Source organism: Balaenoptera acutorostrata, chromosome 4 (genome assembly GCF_949987535.1).
Source record: "Balaenoptera acutorostrata chromosome 4, mBalAcu1.1, whole genome shotgun sequence".
Taxonomy (NCBI): Eukaryota; Metazoa; Chordata; class Mammalia; order Artiodactyla; family Balaenopteridae; genus Balaenoptera; species Balaenoptera acutorostrata.
In genome coordinates, this window is record NC_080067.1 from 116,898,572 (window position 1) to 116,915,993 (window position 17,422).

Sequence of the window (17,422 nt, forward strand, 5' to 3'; positions counted from 1 at the left end):
TACCAAGCAAATATTTGCTTTTCTTAGACTGTTTTATATTGTTTATAAATGATCCTTCCTTATTTATGAAGAGAGAGCTTCTACTAGACTTACTTGAAGGATAATAATTTAAATTAGACTAAACTTTGAAAGTAACAAATATTTGCAATTAAAGACATTTGTATTTTTACTGGCCTAATTAGCTTAAAATAAGATTTTTTTTTCCTAGAAAAGTAAATGATGAAATCAATATAGTTTAACTGTTACCTCTGCGTTTCAACAGTGCCTGTGTTCTTGTGGGCTTGGGCTTGGGGGATGAGGGAAGGTAGACCTTCATATAAACATAGAATATATTCATGTATATACACTCAGATATCATATGTAGTTTTTAAGTTGTTTAATTTTAACAGAAAAAATCTCTGAACATATTGCAAAAAAATACATATATCTTTCAGTTATATGTGTGAATCTCAAAATCTGACGAGATCTGAGTGTACAACTGGCATTTAATATGAGGAATCGAAGCTCGTTTTCTCATTTGCAAACCAGTGTAAACTTCCAACTTATTTACCACTCTCAAAGCATCTGCCGTCCTCTGGTCTGTAAATTTATAGTTCTTTTACTTTTGTCTTTCTATTACCTTCACATTCAGTTGAGAAATTTAGCTGAGTCTACCTCTGTAGGATTTCTTGAATATTATTCTTTTCATTGGTAGCTCAGGCCTGTGTTGCCTTTCGTCTAAATTACTCCTGTGGCATTTCCACTACACAAGACAGTAGTTTTCAAAGATAGCTTTGTATCGCCATCATAGAGGAATAGGGCTCTGTGCTTTTAAACAGCTCCTGATGATTTGGTGGGTGAATTTGGAATTCACTGGCCTCATAGAAATAGCATTGGGCCAGGCGTCAGGTGTTTTGGGTTATAGTTTAACCATTAGTAACGTTAGTAATTAGTTCACTGATTTTCTCTCTTGGTTCCTCAGTTTACTTGTTCAATATACATACATATATATTTTATATGTCGCAACTAATGACTTCATGAAGATACCTTTAAAGGATGAAAATGATCTAATGATGTAAATCATTATTATTTTTATCTTGTACTTGGCACTTTTTTAGCTGTTAATCCTAAACTCAGTGTGGCATTTCTATTTTCTTTATTAATCAAATGATTGTTGTTGTTTTAAACTTTCTTCTGTTCAGTGTGCCAGTTTTTTATTTGGAGATTCATGTAATCCTCTAGAATCGGGTTTTGTTACTCTCCTTGAATTTGTTTTTTCCACCTCTGGATATCTACTTTATTCCATTCACTTCCTAGAATGTCCCATTTTCTGTATTTTGCCTTTCCAAATCCATTTCCTTCTTCAAAATGGCTTAGAAGTTCCTTCCTTGTTGAAATAACATTATGATTGAACATCAATTTTCACATAGCCTCAGAACTTAACGTATGCTGTTTTTTATTATTCTCTATCATCCTGTTCTCTCTCTGTCTCTATTTGTACATATGTGTAAACATATGTACCCATACACACAATGTCGTTTTCATAATGAGCATCCTTGAGTTTGCAAGCAAGAAGGAAACTTCCAGATCATCCTTGTCCAATATTCTTGTTTTAGTTCAGAAAATTAAATTTTAAGGAAGTTATAGCTTGCCCAGGATTATGCATCTCTTCATGTTAGTAAGGTCTGAGCCTACAAAATACCACCTCCTTAATGCTTGTCGCAAAATAAATGATCTGTTACTTGCTTAAGGTATAAATAAGAAAACATTATCAAGAGAGATGTTTTTATTTGCAGTATTTTTCATGACTATGAATAGTCTTCCAGGGATACTATTGTCCTTTTATGAGTTTAAATTTTTAGAGCATTTCAGTTTGAATTAAAAAATTATTATTTTGAGTGTTCAGTATATTAAAGGTACTATTTTAAGCATTTTATTTGCTTAACAGCTTGTTCTATTTTAACCCTTGCTTAACAGTCCTGTGAGGTATAGATACTATCATTATTCCCAGTTGTAGCTGAAGAAAGTGGATGTTGGCTAGATTAAGTATCTTGTTCGATGTCATAAATGACTGAAACAATAATCAAACTGCGAAGTTTGCCTTCTGTTTTATCCTCTGTGATATATTGACTTACGTTGAAGTTGGGAGAACTGTAGTTAATCAACTCAATCAAACTTTATTTTAAATGTGTGGAAACTTGGTGATTTGGCCACATGCTGATTAATAGAAACAAACCATCTATTTTTAAATGTAATTACATAAAGAGTGGATAAAATAAACATGGTAAATAGCATCCTGAATAAATAGGTGCCCTGTTTTCAACTGTTTTTGCTTGCTTGCATTTTATATTTAAATGTATATGTGTATGTATTTAACCTAGAGCAGTTTTGCATTCTTTTTACAATATACTTGTCCAGAGAGTGATACCATTGCTTTATCAAGTTGAATTCATTTCTTGGATTTGATGCTGATGTCTCCTCTTTCGTCATTCGTGTATTTTCTTTGGTCATAATACAGCACAAATATTTCTTTTGCTTTGAGCTTTTTAATTCATTGATTAATTTTCTCTTTCTTAATTTAGAAACTAGATTATATTCTTATTTTTTTCCAAAAGATGCAATGCATTTTTAAAGATTTGATTTAATTTATAAAGTCGGTTTTGTAAACGTTGTTTTCAATAGGAAGCTCCCAGGAACAGTATTTAATATTCATATTTTTAATCATCACTGCAGGAAATGGATAGCATTCTGTCTCTAGTTTTTTTTTGAACAATACTAAATCTTATTTTCATATAATAATCAGAACCACAGTTTTTAGTAACCATAACATCTGTGGTCTCTGAATCTATGTTTTTTTTCAAAATCTAAACATTGTGAGACTTCTGTCATATTTTTATTCTCCAATTGAGAGATCCATGAAAGAGTTGGAGCAGCTTCCATTTTATTATTGTGGATCGTGATATTTTGCATAGATTTTACTGTGCTCTTTAGGCAATTAAAATCATAAGGCTAAAATAAACACATAATTTAAGTTCTTTTTCTTAAAATTATTTTATGTCAGTAACTCAATAAATTGTGTGTTTGAATATATCACTTATGTATCCAACTGATACATTTGTGGCAGTGGAGTTATAGCTCCCTCTTTTGGAAAGCCAAGGCATGGCATTTTGATTAAGATTAAATTATTCTTTACAGATTTTCAGTTACATAATTTCTTGAGCATATAGATGTAAAAAGAACACTTTTCTTTGGAGTGGTTTTCCTTTGGAATTTTAGAACATTAATAAAAACATTAAACTTCCATATACATATGCACATATATATCTGTTGAGGCTTAAGAACTCAGTACAGGCCGTATGATATGAGTTGCAACCCAGGAAAACTTTATTTTGATATTTGAAATGCTTTCATTTTTATTTAAAGAATAGTTATTTTTACTTTGTTTTGTAATTATTAAACATGATTCATAATGTATTTTAAAAAAACAGGACTTAAAACAATTAGGAAATATGGAAAGAAAACAGCAAAGTAGCGTTTCTCAAAATTAACAGCCTAGCTCTCCCTCCTACCATCCACTGTTTTAGTTTTTGTGAGTATTCTTCCTGATCTGTTTCTAGGCATTGATAGACTGTCTTTCTCCTTATCTCTCTGCCTCTCTGTATTTATATGCTTTTTAAGAAAAAATCATAAAAATGTGATTATTCTATGCCTGCTGGTTCTCAATTTCCTTTTTTTCCCCCACTCAATATATCATGCAAATCTCAAAAAGTACATTACTGTTTTACTTACTTAAATAAACTCCATACTCATATAGACTGATATATACATAAGCTAGAAATTGATATTTACTCTGACTAAGCATTCTACCTTGGCATAACTGACTATTATAAAAAGAAGTAAAATCATATTAATGTACTTAATGGATATCACACACATCTGTTTCTTTTTATAACTAAAGTAATTTTATAATAATTTTGTGCTTTCTTGAGATATTAAGATCAGGGTTCTGCCTTCACTACCATTGTTTAGAATAGCATTTTTGTTTTCTACCCTCTTTGCTGTTTGCAGCTGAGCCTTAAAAATGCTCTAAATTTACCTGTAAATTGTTCAGTGGTGTTGAGTATCTTGCTGGACATGGTCTTAGATTTTATTGTGTAATCCTTTGTAACTTTGTCTACAGACTCTGAAGAAGTACTTCGGATTTAAAGATTTTCAGTTAATCATTACCATATCCCAAGATGACTATATAAATGTTATTAAAAAAAAGGTTTGCAAGAGTCAAAATAGGTTCTTTTACTTTAAAAAGTCTCACGTCTAACATCAATTTGATAGTTTTCATTTGTTTGTTTAATTTTCATAAATTACTTTTAGAACTTAATTATTTAATCAGCTTTCCTAAGAGGTTGAAAACACTACTTCAGCCTACGGAATCTAAATGGAGCTCATACAACAATATACGTTCATATATGTGTGTATATATAAATATATATATTACTATTATGAAACATGGTTGTGAACTGCCTCTGAATTTAACTCTCAGAATAAGCTTTATTTCATATACAAATCAGAATTTAATGAAATAGTATGAATTGAAGAATATACAGGTAATGGCTTTTGTTTGTTGCCTTTGGAAGTAACAATGTCATTGACATATGCGTATTTATATTAAACTGGATTTTCTCTATCATTATGCTAAATATTGTTAGTTTATGATGGCCAATTAATTCTATTTCATTAACTTAAGAAGTCACATTTATGAACAGTTATGTTGAGAGGTTTGAAGAGATGATAATAATGAAATAATAATCCATGATGTCTTGCACTGCTAATTATTGGGTGATTTTTGCAAACCTCTGTTCATGCAAATATTTTCATCGTTCTTTCAAATGTATCTGTAAGTTAAACATGAAAGTACACCTTACTCACCTGTAAATCTTGAAACAAATAGGTAATTTTACTGTGGGTACTTTTAAAAAGATTTCTTATTTTATATTGGAGTGTAGTTGATTAACAATGTTGTGCTAGTTTCAGTTGTGCAGCAAAGTGATTCAGTAATATGTATACCTGTATCTATTCTTTTTCAAATTCTTTTCCCATTTAGGTTATTACAGAGTACTGAACAAAGTTCCTTGTGCTCTACAGTAGGTCCTTGTTGGTTATCTGTTTTAAATATAGCAGTGTGTACATGTCAATCCCAAACTTTAATAAGTATTTGGTTGATGATTAAAGCAGTTATAAGCTATTCTGTAGGCATGGTCTTTTCTTAGAGCAACCATAAGCTGTGTCATAAACAGTTGTTTCTCAGCTGAGCATCAGTCCTTTCCATTTGTTCCTGAGACATGAACTTATTTTTAAATTAATAGTTCTATCAAAAGTAATTCTAACATCTGAAGAATTAATCCTGTAGGTGCTTTCTTTTTCTTTTCAAAGCTTTTTTTTTTTTTTTTGTCATTTTAGGCCCAGGTTTGGGCATACCTATACTATTTGTTTTCACAGTGCTGGTACTTTTTAGACACATCTTAGGAGTTTTCTGTTTTCACCCATCTAATCTTGAAATCTGGTCCATTCTCCTCCAATTCTTTAGGCCTCCACTTTCCAGGTTCTACCTCCAACTTTTCCTTATATGAGCCTGCTTTTCCACTTCACTTTTCAAACTTACTTTGCCTCTGCAATATCTCATAATCCAAATCTGGTGTGTTCTTTTCAAATGATGTCCTACTTTAGGTCAAAGCATCTTTCTCGTATTTTTTATGATGAGTACTGCTTCAAATGCCAGTTTAGGTTCAAATTATCCTCCACCCGCCCCCAACATTTTCTCTATTTCCTCTGAGGATTCCTATGTATTGCCAACATCTGTTTCTTTTTGCATGATAATCATATCAACTCTGCTTATAAAACTTAAAATTTTAGTTTGAAACCAAATGTAGAATGAAAAGAATTTTCCCCAGGTAAACACTTTTTTTGTGATTATTTCTCATGAAAAAACGATTCTGAATGTATATGTAATTATATATGGGGAGGTACAAATGGAAATTGAGCGTGTGGGCTGATTAATTGTGGCATGTCAATTATCTTTTGAGTTTTCTACTGCTCATGCCTATGGAGATAATGCCATTTTGTTAGATTAAGCATCATTCAGGGTTCTTAGGCAAAAAAGATTGATCTCCATATGATTTAACTGAAGTACTAGTTTCTTCCTTCCAGATCTTGCATGGGTGCCTCTACTAGATGCAGAAACCTAGCTGCAAGGGAGTGTGAAAAATGTGACTTTAAACTTTCCATCCTTTCTATAATAGGAAGAAATGCCAGAAAGTGGTTTGACTGACTGAAGAGCCAATATCATCTACAACTTTGCAATAAAGATTATAAATGGAATTCCTAAGAACTTAGTATTGAAAAGACAATCATCCAATTTTAGTAATGGCATTTAAAGTAGCTATGATAAATATTGTTTTGCAAAATGATTTATGTGATACATAGTATAGAAATTGTAAAATATTTTAAATGATGGGTTAAACTATAGGCCAAGATCAGAAACTTGAATAGATTCACCATACTCTTTTATGAGGCCTTCTTAAGTGCAGGGGAAAATTTTTGATAAGTAAATCAGTGAAGACATTCACGGGTGTACTCAGGACCACAAATGAATAAATTTTGAGCTAGCTTGGTTGCCTTTCATGATTGAAAGTTTACAGAATAATTGTTTGAGAATAATTAGGGAGATTAGACTAGGAAGAATGAAAGCAAATTATAAATTATTACTGTATAAGAAATAAATTAAAAATTCAAAGTAGAGATTGAGACAAATTTTATTGCAAAATATGTCTTGTCATTTGCAAAGGTGTTTATTATTATCAAGGTTTAGAAAATGCAGTCCCTGTAACTTTAATGTTAGTTTTCTTTCCTGCATGATAACTTTTTAAAAATAAAAATCTATCCTTTATTATTGGAGCACTGGTCCCTGTAGCTACTTTGTCTCTTGCTTTCTCAGGTCTAGCTTTTATCTCCTAAGCTACTAGACTGCAGCTCACAGAATCAGAATCAAGGGTGACAGGTAGGGTGGTGATAGTGGATAGAAATAGGACTCGGGCATCTTTATTTTAAAATATTCCTCAGGTGGTTCTCATTGCACATCCAGGGTTGAAAACTGCTGTCAAAGACACATATAAAAGTCTAATATTCTCTTTACTGAATTCAGGGGGAAATGTTCATATTCCAACCATGTCACAGTTCAGCGTATACAAATCAGTTTCTACAAGTGTTTAATTCCCTCTGTTAAGGTCACAGGGGAATGTATAATACATTTTAGAAAGATAGCTATAAAACATATTCTTTTTCTCTTTCTGTTTTAGTGCTTGTAGAAGTGAATCACAGGTATCTAGAAAATTAGACTGTCCATAAATATCGGTTCTCTGATTGCACCCTTTATGTGAACATTGATTCTAGAAATACTTTAAATGTATTAGCAGACTCTCTTTTTCTTATATCCATGTACTGTGAAGTATCTTGCATTTATTTTACAATCTTTTATTCCTTTGTCCTTCAGTGTGGGCATAGTAGATTTTAAATATGATTATAAAATATGGAGAATGGAACACTTTCATTTTTCTTTAGGAGTATTTTTTTTTTTAATATTTTATTTATTTTATTTATTTATTTATGGTTGTGTTGGGTCTTCGTTTCTGTGTGAGGGCTTTCTCCAGTTGCGGCAAGTGGGGGCCATTCTTCATCGCGGTGCGCGGGCCTCTCACTATCGCGGCCTCTCTTGTTGCGGAGCACAGGCTCCAGACGCGCAGGCTCAGTAGTTGTGGCTCACGGGCCTAGTCGCTCCGCGGCATGTGGGATCTTCCCAGACGAGGGCTCGAACCCATGTCCCCTGCATTAGCAGGCAGATTCTCAACCACTGCGCCACCAGGGAAGCCCAGGAGTATTTTTTTTAATAAAAGTATTTCATGCTTTTTTCTTCTAAATTATGTAGGCATTAATTTTTTTTTAGAAGAGAGCTTTTGTTTAGTATTTGATCTTTTAATGCTGTGCCAGAAAAAGGAGGAAAATTACATTTTGTGACTGTTAAGTTGGGTATTATTTTTGGTTATATTTAATAGAAGTATTTGCACTTTGGCCAAGTAATAATAATGAATTCAAATAATAATGAATAATGGTATGCCTACAGGACCTTTTTCTTGTGATAAAGTACATACTATATAATCTTTTATGATTTAAATATTTACATTTAAGCTGAATTCTTTTACTGAGTAGCACAGTTAAATGTGTGTTAAATGTCAATATGAATTTTAACCCTCTTCAATTTAAGGTTTGTTTTCTTTTTTTTCACTCTTCAGTCTGTTCATCTTAACATCTTTCAAATATGCCAATAAACTATAAATTTCCCCAAGTGACTCAGTATGCCCCCGACTGGAAAAAAAAAAAAAAGTCTCATGGATATATGTGTGTGTGTGTGTGTGTGTGTGTGTGTGTGTGTAACATATATACATATACATATATATTATACATAATATTTATTTTATGAAATATACATGTATATATTTGAAAACAGTGAACCATAGGTCACTGCACCTCAGCACGTGGTTATTGTCTGAGCCTTAAGCAGAAGTCAGGTGGGTAATTCCCTGACCTGTGTGCTTTATTGACTGCACTGTCAAAGAAGTTTCCCTACTTCTCCAGAGAGCTTGTCACACTTGGAGATCAAAGTTCATTTGCTGTTCTGTGCCTTCGCTATCTACATAAGATGGAAATATCTATGTTTAATAATTTAAATACACTTCAGCTACGAAGGTTTAAAGTAAATAGCTCTATTGTGAAGACTCCTATTGTTTACCACTACTTCTTCTCATCGTCACTGTCTTTATCAGTTAACAAGAAATTATCCAAATGCATATGTTGAGTTTCATATCTCACATGTAGTCATGTTCTATTTCCCATTATACTGTCAGCTTAATCAATTTCTCATATGATGTGTGTACTATGTGTTTCCTAATTCATACATACCTGTTTGTAGTTCTTCCCCTAATACCACCTGCACCTGACGAAATATGTGACTTTTGTGGAAGAAAAGAGTGATAGTGTTGCACTCTCTATTATGAAACCTTAATTTATAAAGAATATTTAAATGTAACTCTGAATCCTTTTCATTATTAACTGTTTTCTTTATTTAATAGTTGTTAATTATATTCTTAGAGATAATCTCGATGTATATTAAATATATAATTACGTGTTTTCTCAAAAGAGCTTATGATTTTTTAGAATTATATATTCTGTATCTAGTTCCTGGAATTTCTCTAGATTTCCCTTAAGGGGTGAATTATTTCTCCCCCAGCCCTCACATTTTATATTTTACTTCATTGCAATGGCACTTAGAGTGATTGCTTAAGAATCATATTCTTTTTTTCAAATGATTCAATTTATCACCATATAGACTTTTATAATTGTACCTAATGAAATATTTTAAAGAGAGTTTTAACTCATCTTATGATAGTACCTCTCCCATCTAGCGCTTCTAAAAATAGTTTTTAAGATTTTTTTTGTTGGTGTTATACCAGATTATAACTCTATTTACTTAATAGAATTCTAGCCTTCACTGCACATGGATGAGTCTCTTTGAAGCACACTTCTTCAGTAATGAAAACTCACTGATTTTTTCCCCTTTTCATAGCTTTTTTCTTTTATTACTATATTGATCTTCCAATATCTTGGAAGTTTAAATCCTATATTTTTATATCATGTGTAATTCATCTGTTTTCTCATCTAAGACACCTAATCAATCTTTACCTGATTACAACATTTCAGCATTGTTCCTATTCTTTTCACTTAGGAGTAGTTATTCTCACTTGCTCAGGGATATCATTTTCAATGCCTGCATCCTAAATCTCACATAATCCCTTTGGATTTTGTCTTTTTGTAGTGACCTCACTTTATAAGGTTTTTGTTCAGGTAATGTACTTGAAATGAAGCAAACACTTTATCAGTTCTACTTAGTTGTTTCTTTATTTCATTAAAGATTTTCCTCAGTCAAGAGACAGAAACGGAAAAAATATCATAGTTGTAATACTTCTTAACTAGACTAGAAGGTTGGGGAACTGGGATGGAAACCTATGGGAGTAATACTGCTTTTTATAGGTACAGTAGCATCTGTCTCTCTAAGTCATTCTAAATAACGACCTGCTTTTAGAAGAAGCAGCTACTGATTTTCATTTATCTCTTTTTGGCAATATTCTGCAGTTTCTTCTCTCCTATGTGTGAGTATTACAGAAGTGAATGTTTATATCTCTGTAATTCTAATTGTTGTTAAATCAGGAGTAAAGTGGCCATGAGTACTATACCTCAAAATTAATCTCTTTTTATTCCATACATTGGTGTCCTTTATGCAGAAGTTTGATATAATTTGGTATGATAGTTTTTGTCATATTACAAATTTATTTTTCATAGCTAGTATACTTAATCATTTCTTTTAAGGAAAGTTTTTTTTCTTTAATTAGTGGCTTTGTTTCTGTTAGTGAAATCCTTTAACTCTTCCTAATCAAGCTGTTGTTATAGGATTTAGCCTTGGAAAATTTCTTATTAAAGAAAAAAAAAACCTGAATTGTGATGGCATGTTTTAAAATAAGAAATTTTATACAAAGCAAAAATAACGGGAGCCAGTGAAAATTCATCAATAGGTTATTTTTTTTTCATCAATAGGTTATTGCTTTGGAAGTTCAACTGATTTGTGTCTTTTCTTCATCAAGCTACTGGCAAGGATATTGCCTTTTCTTTCTCTTATTTAGGATAGTGTCCAGTATCCAAAGAGCTTAGGGGGCTTAATCTAATCACTTAATCTCTTTTTCACTTCCCTCAATACCTGAACATTGTAGATGTAAAGGACATCACCAGGATGTGACAACTTTTTATGATAACTTTATATGCACATGGTTTGTGTCAGGTTGTTTGTTTAATTGAAAATTATGAAGTAAATTATGAAACAAAGATGGAGACCTCCAAAATGTATGAACTTTAATATCTAGAAAAAATTAAACAAAATTTAAAAATTTTCAAGAGACAGAGTAATTTTATTTGGTTACTATAGCAGGCTCAATATCTAAATAATGGTAATGTCAATTATAGCTCATATATAACCCCAGTTTATATAATTTTACCAATCAATTATATGTAGTTTTAAGAAAGTATATCCACAAAGTGGTCATTTGTATATCAGGACCTTATTATTATTAGAAAACTGCCATGATACTTTTATTGGTTTCTTTGTTTTCTTTTCTCATTAATTGAAATATAAACTCAAGTTCACAATAAAATAAATAGCCTTTTAATATCAGATAGTGTTTCTGATATTCCTAATTAGAAAATGCAGAATGAAAAATTATTATTATTATTGACAACTGATCATCTATTTATTTAAATAGTCCCATCTCTGTTTTTTTAAATTAATTTTTATTGGAGTTTAGTTGTTTTGCAACGTTGTGTTAGTTTCTGTTGTAAAGCAAAGTGAATCAGCTATACGTATACATATATCCCCTCTTTTTTGGATTTCCTTCCCATTTACGTCACCACAGAGCACTGCATAGAGTTTCCTGTGCAATACAGTGGGTTCTCATTAGTTATCAATTTTATACATAGTAGTATATATATGTCAATCCCATTCTCCCAGTTCATCCCACCTCCCTTTCCCCGCCTGGTAGCCATACATCCATTCTCTACGTCTGTGTCTATTTCTACTTTGCAAATAAGTTCATATGTATCGTTTTTCTAGATTCTGCATATAAGTGATATTATACAATGTTTGTTTTTCTCTTTCTGACTTATTTCAATCTGTATGACAGTCTCCAGGTCTGTTCATGTCTCTGCAAATTGCACAAGTTCGTTCCTTTTTATGGCTGAGTAATATTCCATTGTATATACGTACCACATCTTCTTTATCCATTCTTCTGTTGATGGACATCAGGTATTAGGTAGAAAAAATAGCTTCTTAGCTTTTCCTTATGGAAAATTTAGAGCTTTTATTTGCATCATGTAAAGACTGACTCTTTTTTGTTCAACCTCTGAAAATAATTACATGGGAGTAGGTTAGCAGTAAAAACTGCATATTACAAATTCACTTTTTTGAAGGCCCTCCTATCAGTTCTGAAGCTTAGCAACGTTTATTCTGAATGAGTTTGCTTTTCCTGAGAATTGTCAAGGACTTACTTTGTTTAATGAAGGTCACTGAAATGCGTTGGTATATGTTTGTCAACTTTTTGGGAGTAGGAAGTTAATAAGAGATAAAATGTGTTATTTAGACTACTCATTAAGATAACTTTTTCAACTCTTTCTGGCACTGACAAGATTTAACTAAATTTAAGTACATTACATTTTATTCTTAGAAGAGTGATTGCCTCCATTTTTTTTCTTTATTTCTATATAGTTTCCTATGGTGGTTGCACAAATTTGGTGTCTTTAAACAACAGAAATTTTTTCTGTCACAGTTTTGGAAGCCGGAAGTTAAAAATCAGTATCACTGGGCTGAAATCAAGGTGTTGGCGGAAACATACTCCCTCTGGGGAGAATCTGTTCCTTTCTACTTCCAGCTTCTGGTGGCTGCTGACATTCCTTGGCTAGTGTCTGCATCACTCCAGTCTTTGCCTCTTTGGTTACATTGCTTTTTTCTCTCCTGTCTATGTGTAAAATATCCCTCTGCCTCCTTCTTATAAGGATATATGCGATTGCCCTCCTGGAAAATCTGAACAATCTTTCCATTTTAAGATCTTTAATTACATCTGCAAAGACCCATTTTTTGCTATATAAATTATCATTCACAGATTCTAGAGTAGGATATGAACATATGAAATGAGAGGCCATTTTTCAGCCTCTCAAAATGGTAAAGAGATTCTTTCTTAAGTAACCTTACTGAATCTTAAAATTGGCCCAAGCAAGGATAACAAACAAACAAAACTGAAAAAAAATATATACTCGTATGTCCTATTTTTTTTTTTTTTTAATTTTTTAATTTTTTGGCTGTGCTGTGGCATGTGAGATCTTAGTTCCCCCTGCAGTGGAAACATGGAGTCCTAACCACTGGACCACCAAGGAATTCCCTATGTCCTATTTTTTAACAAAGGTTAGTCATAAAATTTTAGTTGAATTAAAATGAGATTTAAAAACTTCTTTTTAAATTATATTAAGGTACTTTAAAGTTTTAATAATTATATCTATGCATTAAAAATAATGTTTATGCTATGTTAATTGTAAATATTAAAAGCACATATTTATTTCTTCAGGATTCTGGTCATTGGTAGAACCATCAGATTCTCCTCTGGAATATCACTTATTTTTCTACTTAATTATAAACTTGTGATTACTTTTTCTAATGCTCTTTTTTATTTTTGTCCCACTCACTTCTAAAAATTACTTAAAAGTATTATATGTTCTATACATATGTATTTCTCTTTCTCAATATACACACACGCATTTTTTTAGTCACATTTTAAACACACACAACAGGATACTGATATTTAACGTTGCATGTTGGTATGACTGTACCCATTGTTTTAAAAATATGTATATAATATCAGTTATATATTTTACATATTATATACTTATATACATATTACATATAATATCAATTATGTTAGATATTATTATATAAATTAGAGGTAATTTAAAAGAGGAAGAGATAACATTGCTTCATAAATTAGAAATCACTTTGATTGCTTATTTATTGTGACCTGTAGCCTACTAAATAGTTATCTTTATTAATTTTTTTTTTCCTTCATAGCATGTTGTTGTGATTTTGGTAGTATAATCTGGGCAAATCAAATTCTATTTTTCAATATCTGTGCCTTTTCTCTTCGTCTTCTACACATTCAGTCTTGAAACCCAGAGTTACATGCAATACCATTTTCCAGAGCATCCTACCACTTCTAACCAGCTGAACACATCCACTCTTTTCATATAAAATTGTTGGCCACCTGAGGAGCATCTTATCTCAGTGATTTTTCGGTCCAAAGGAACAATAGTCTTTGACAAGAACCATTTCAAAAGATATTCCTAGATTGAATGAATATACACACACAAACACACTTTTTTAGGTCTTCACTATTTTACCAAACTGTTTCTTATATTGTATATTTGAGTTTTAAATGTCATTTTCTAAATAAAATTTGACTTCATACAGTTCACTAAGTCAGTTTGACTTTTGCACAGGTAGAGGTTTATTTTATTCACTTCTTTATTTAATTTAATAATGTCTTTTGATGTTAACCTCCCATAAGTCAAAGAGATAATTTGGCTCATTAGAAAAGGAGGCTAATGACATTTTTACCATGTTATAAAATGTTATAATTATACAAATTATCAATTTGCCCTACAAAAGTTCATCATGATATTATTTTCATTAGTATATTTCTTTAAAGTGATTTTATATATATTTTTTATTGGAGTGATATGTGGTGATATTAATATACTTTTTATTATTTTTGGCCACATGACTTACGGGATCTGAGTTCCCTGACCAGGGATTGAACCTGAGCCTTCAGCAGTGAAAGCATGGAGTCCTAACCACTGGACCACCAGGGAATTCCCTAATACACTTTTTAAAGTTTTATTTTTAACACTGTGTCAATATATTTAAAGTGTATGTATATACACACATATATGTGGAACTTGGTAGCACAGGTCCACAAATGTACACAATTATATAATTCATCTATTTGCAATCCTTATCAGAATACTTATTTTTTTCTGATTTATAGAAGCTCTACAAGTGAAACGAATTGATAACAATATAGAAAGATACAACTGGAAAATAAAAGCTATTAATAATTTCTCTATCCATAGGCAACCATTTGTATATATTTACATTAGGAAGATGCAATACATTCTTTTTTATAACTTGAAAGAATTTTCTTGCAACCTGCAATATAATTCAGTGGTATAATTTTTAACAAGCATACACTATTCAGTCATTCAATTTTTGCTAATAAAAGTAACACTAAGATTAATAGATAAGAATATAGTTCTTTGGGCACTTCTCTGATTATTTCTACAGGGCAAACATCTATAATTAGAATTGCTGAGTCATTGAGAGTAACTTTTTTTTGAATTTTTGATCATATTGCCGAATTGCTATTTAGAATGTTCATACTATTTTATACTCATACTAGTAGTGTATGAGACTTTCAGTTTGCTAGTACCAAGTGAACTCTTCTACCCATCAGCTATTAGACTTACTATCATTGAAAGATCAATCAAGCTAGCGCTTTCTTTTCAATTTGCTATATAGCATGTTCTATTTTGAGGTTGTAAATTAAATGATATAAAATTTTATCTAAAAAATCTTTTGTCTGAATCTGAACTCAAGAGAGCACAAATTCAGTAAGTACACTCATCTCTCCCCTTTCTCCCCCCTAAAACATTTCAGGAGCAAAATTTAGTCCAGAAGGTTATATTTTTTACTCATTGGAAGGTCTCTCAAGTTTGGGTTATTTAGATTTACCATAATACTCTTAGTTGTTATCACAGCAACTTAGGAACAGTAAATCAAAGGCAAGGTGAGGTGGGTACTGTTGGCAAGTGTGTTTATTAGTAAAATCTAAACTGCTATAGCAAAAATACATCCAAAATTCAGGAGCCTAAAGAATAGAGAAGTGAATTTACCGTTTATGTAATGATTACAGTGAAGTGTTCTAGATGTGGTGGGAAGCTTTGTTTTACATATCATTCAAGGATCCAGGCTCTGATTTTATTGCTAAGAAAAAAGGAAGGAATTAGATAATTAAAAGTTTCCACCCCAAGAAGCAAAATTAATAAAAATGATGAACAAAAATGTCTAATATAAAACACTAATAGAAATGAAGAAATAGAACTTTTGGTAACAAAAATATTGAAGTCATTCAAAATGAGTAAGTCATCCATTGTCAGGTATAGGATTTGATTTCGCCGTACCTTCAAGCTCATAAGTTAACCTGTTACTGTTTCGTGGATTCTGGCAGAAAACACAGGACTCCTGAGTCAGAGATAAATGGCTTTATTACTCATGGCACAGGATGTGCATCATACTTGCATTAGTTCCCCTTGTTTTCTAAGTCTTATAGGGGTGACACTATAGGGTCTAGATGGATGCTATGCACACAGCTAGTTTGCCTCATAGGTGAGGAGTATTTGCCTTAGGGAATCATTTCTTTTATAGCAAGCAGTAAGGAAACCTGTCCATTGTCTTCAAGGGAGACATTATCTCATTCCTCAGGGTTGCTTGCTACAAACACAACTCTGAGAAATGGCCTCTGTCATCAATAGGACCTTATATTCTTGGTGTACCCAGCAAAACATGTGGGAGTGAGAAAGACCCATAGGAGGACTGTTCCTTCCAACTTCCATCACTCAGTACCCTCTGAAGACATTCATGTGTACAGCAAGATAAATAAGTTAATGTTCCAAAGAATGTGGAAATTATATTCAGCATAAGGAAATTCTTCATGTTCTTTGCTTAAAGTTTCAAATATTCTCTCTGCCAGCAGACACCTTGAAAAATACTTATTGGTTCAGGATCATCCTTTGGAGAGGTTGTAGAGCCATTTTCAAAAAAGAGAAAAGATAGATGGATGGATTAGGCTATCCATTGAAAACTGATTTCTGATATTTTATTTCCCCATAACCTGTCCTGGGTTGATGAGTGAGTAAAAAGCCTTTTCTCAAATATATCACTGTGTGTATTATACTAGAAATTTATGTGACTTAAGGGACATATTTTGGGGGATAAAATACTCCGGGACTGGGTTGATCCTATTCATTCATGTTTTGTGTAACTATTTGAATAATAGAAACACTTAGCTGTGATAGGCTTTAATAAGTGGGAGGCATAACTGAGGAGATAGAATTGAGCTCACGTAAGTTAAATGTTCCTTTTCACCACTCACCTGCCCCCTCCACCTTAAATCATGATTTATTCTTTTTCTGTATCTGAAGGAAGTGCCATTAAAGCCTGTTAAGAAAAAGGAAGTGAGTATCAGAAGCTCTGCTTAGCTTTTGGTTCTGCCAGTTGGTGACTTTGGGACTTCTGGCTACTCACTTAATATTTGGGTTATAAAGATTCTCTGGAATCAAGTGAGATATGACTATGAAAGCCCTTTCTAAACTATAAAACATTCTACAAATATTTAATGACCAAGAATTATGCATACTTGAGCTTTTCTCTATTAAAGGAGACCAAAGAATATGTTCTTTCTCAATGCTGAGAGCATATTGATCATTCAGCATTCAGATCAGCTACTGATCTGAACATTTTTTGTCACACTCTACCTACTCTTAGAAGGTTTAATTAATTAAAAAAAAAAACTTAAAAAAGCTATATTTTAGTCACTTGGAAGCTCTGTTCACTATTTAACCATGCTGATAAATTCAAAGCCCTCTATTCAGTACTAAGTCTAAACTGGTGGATTCTGTAAAAGTTGCCTTT

General features: G+C 32.0%; 1 protein-coding gene across 1 annotated transcript in view; it reads left to right on the plus strand.

Annotated features, from left to right (window-relative positions):
- The window catches only part of GBE1 (1,4-alpha-glucan branching enzyme 1), a 275,832-nt gene that overhangs the window by 115,610 nt on the left and 142,800 nt on the right, over positions 1-17,422 (plus strand). The gene's annotated exons all lie outside the window — the stretch shown is intronic.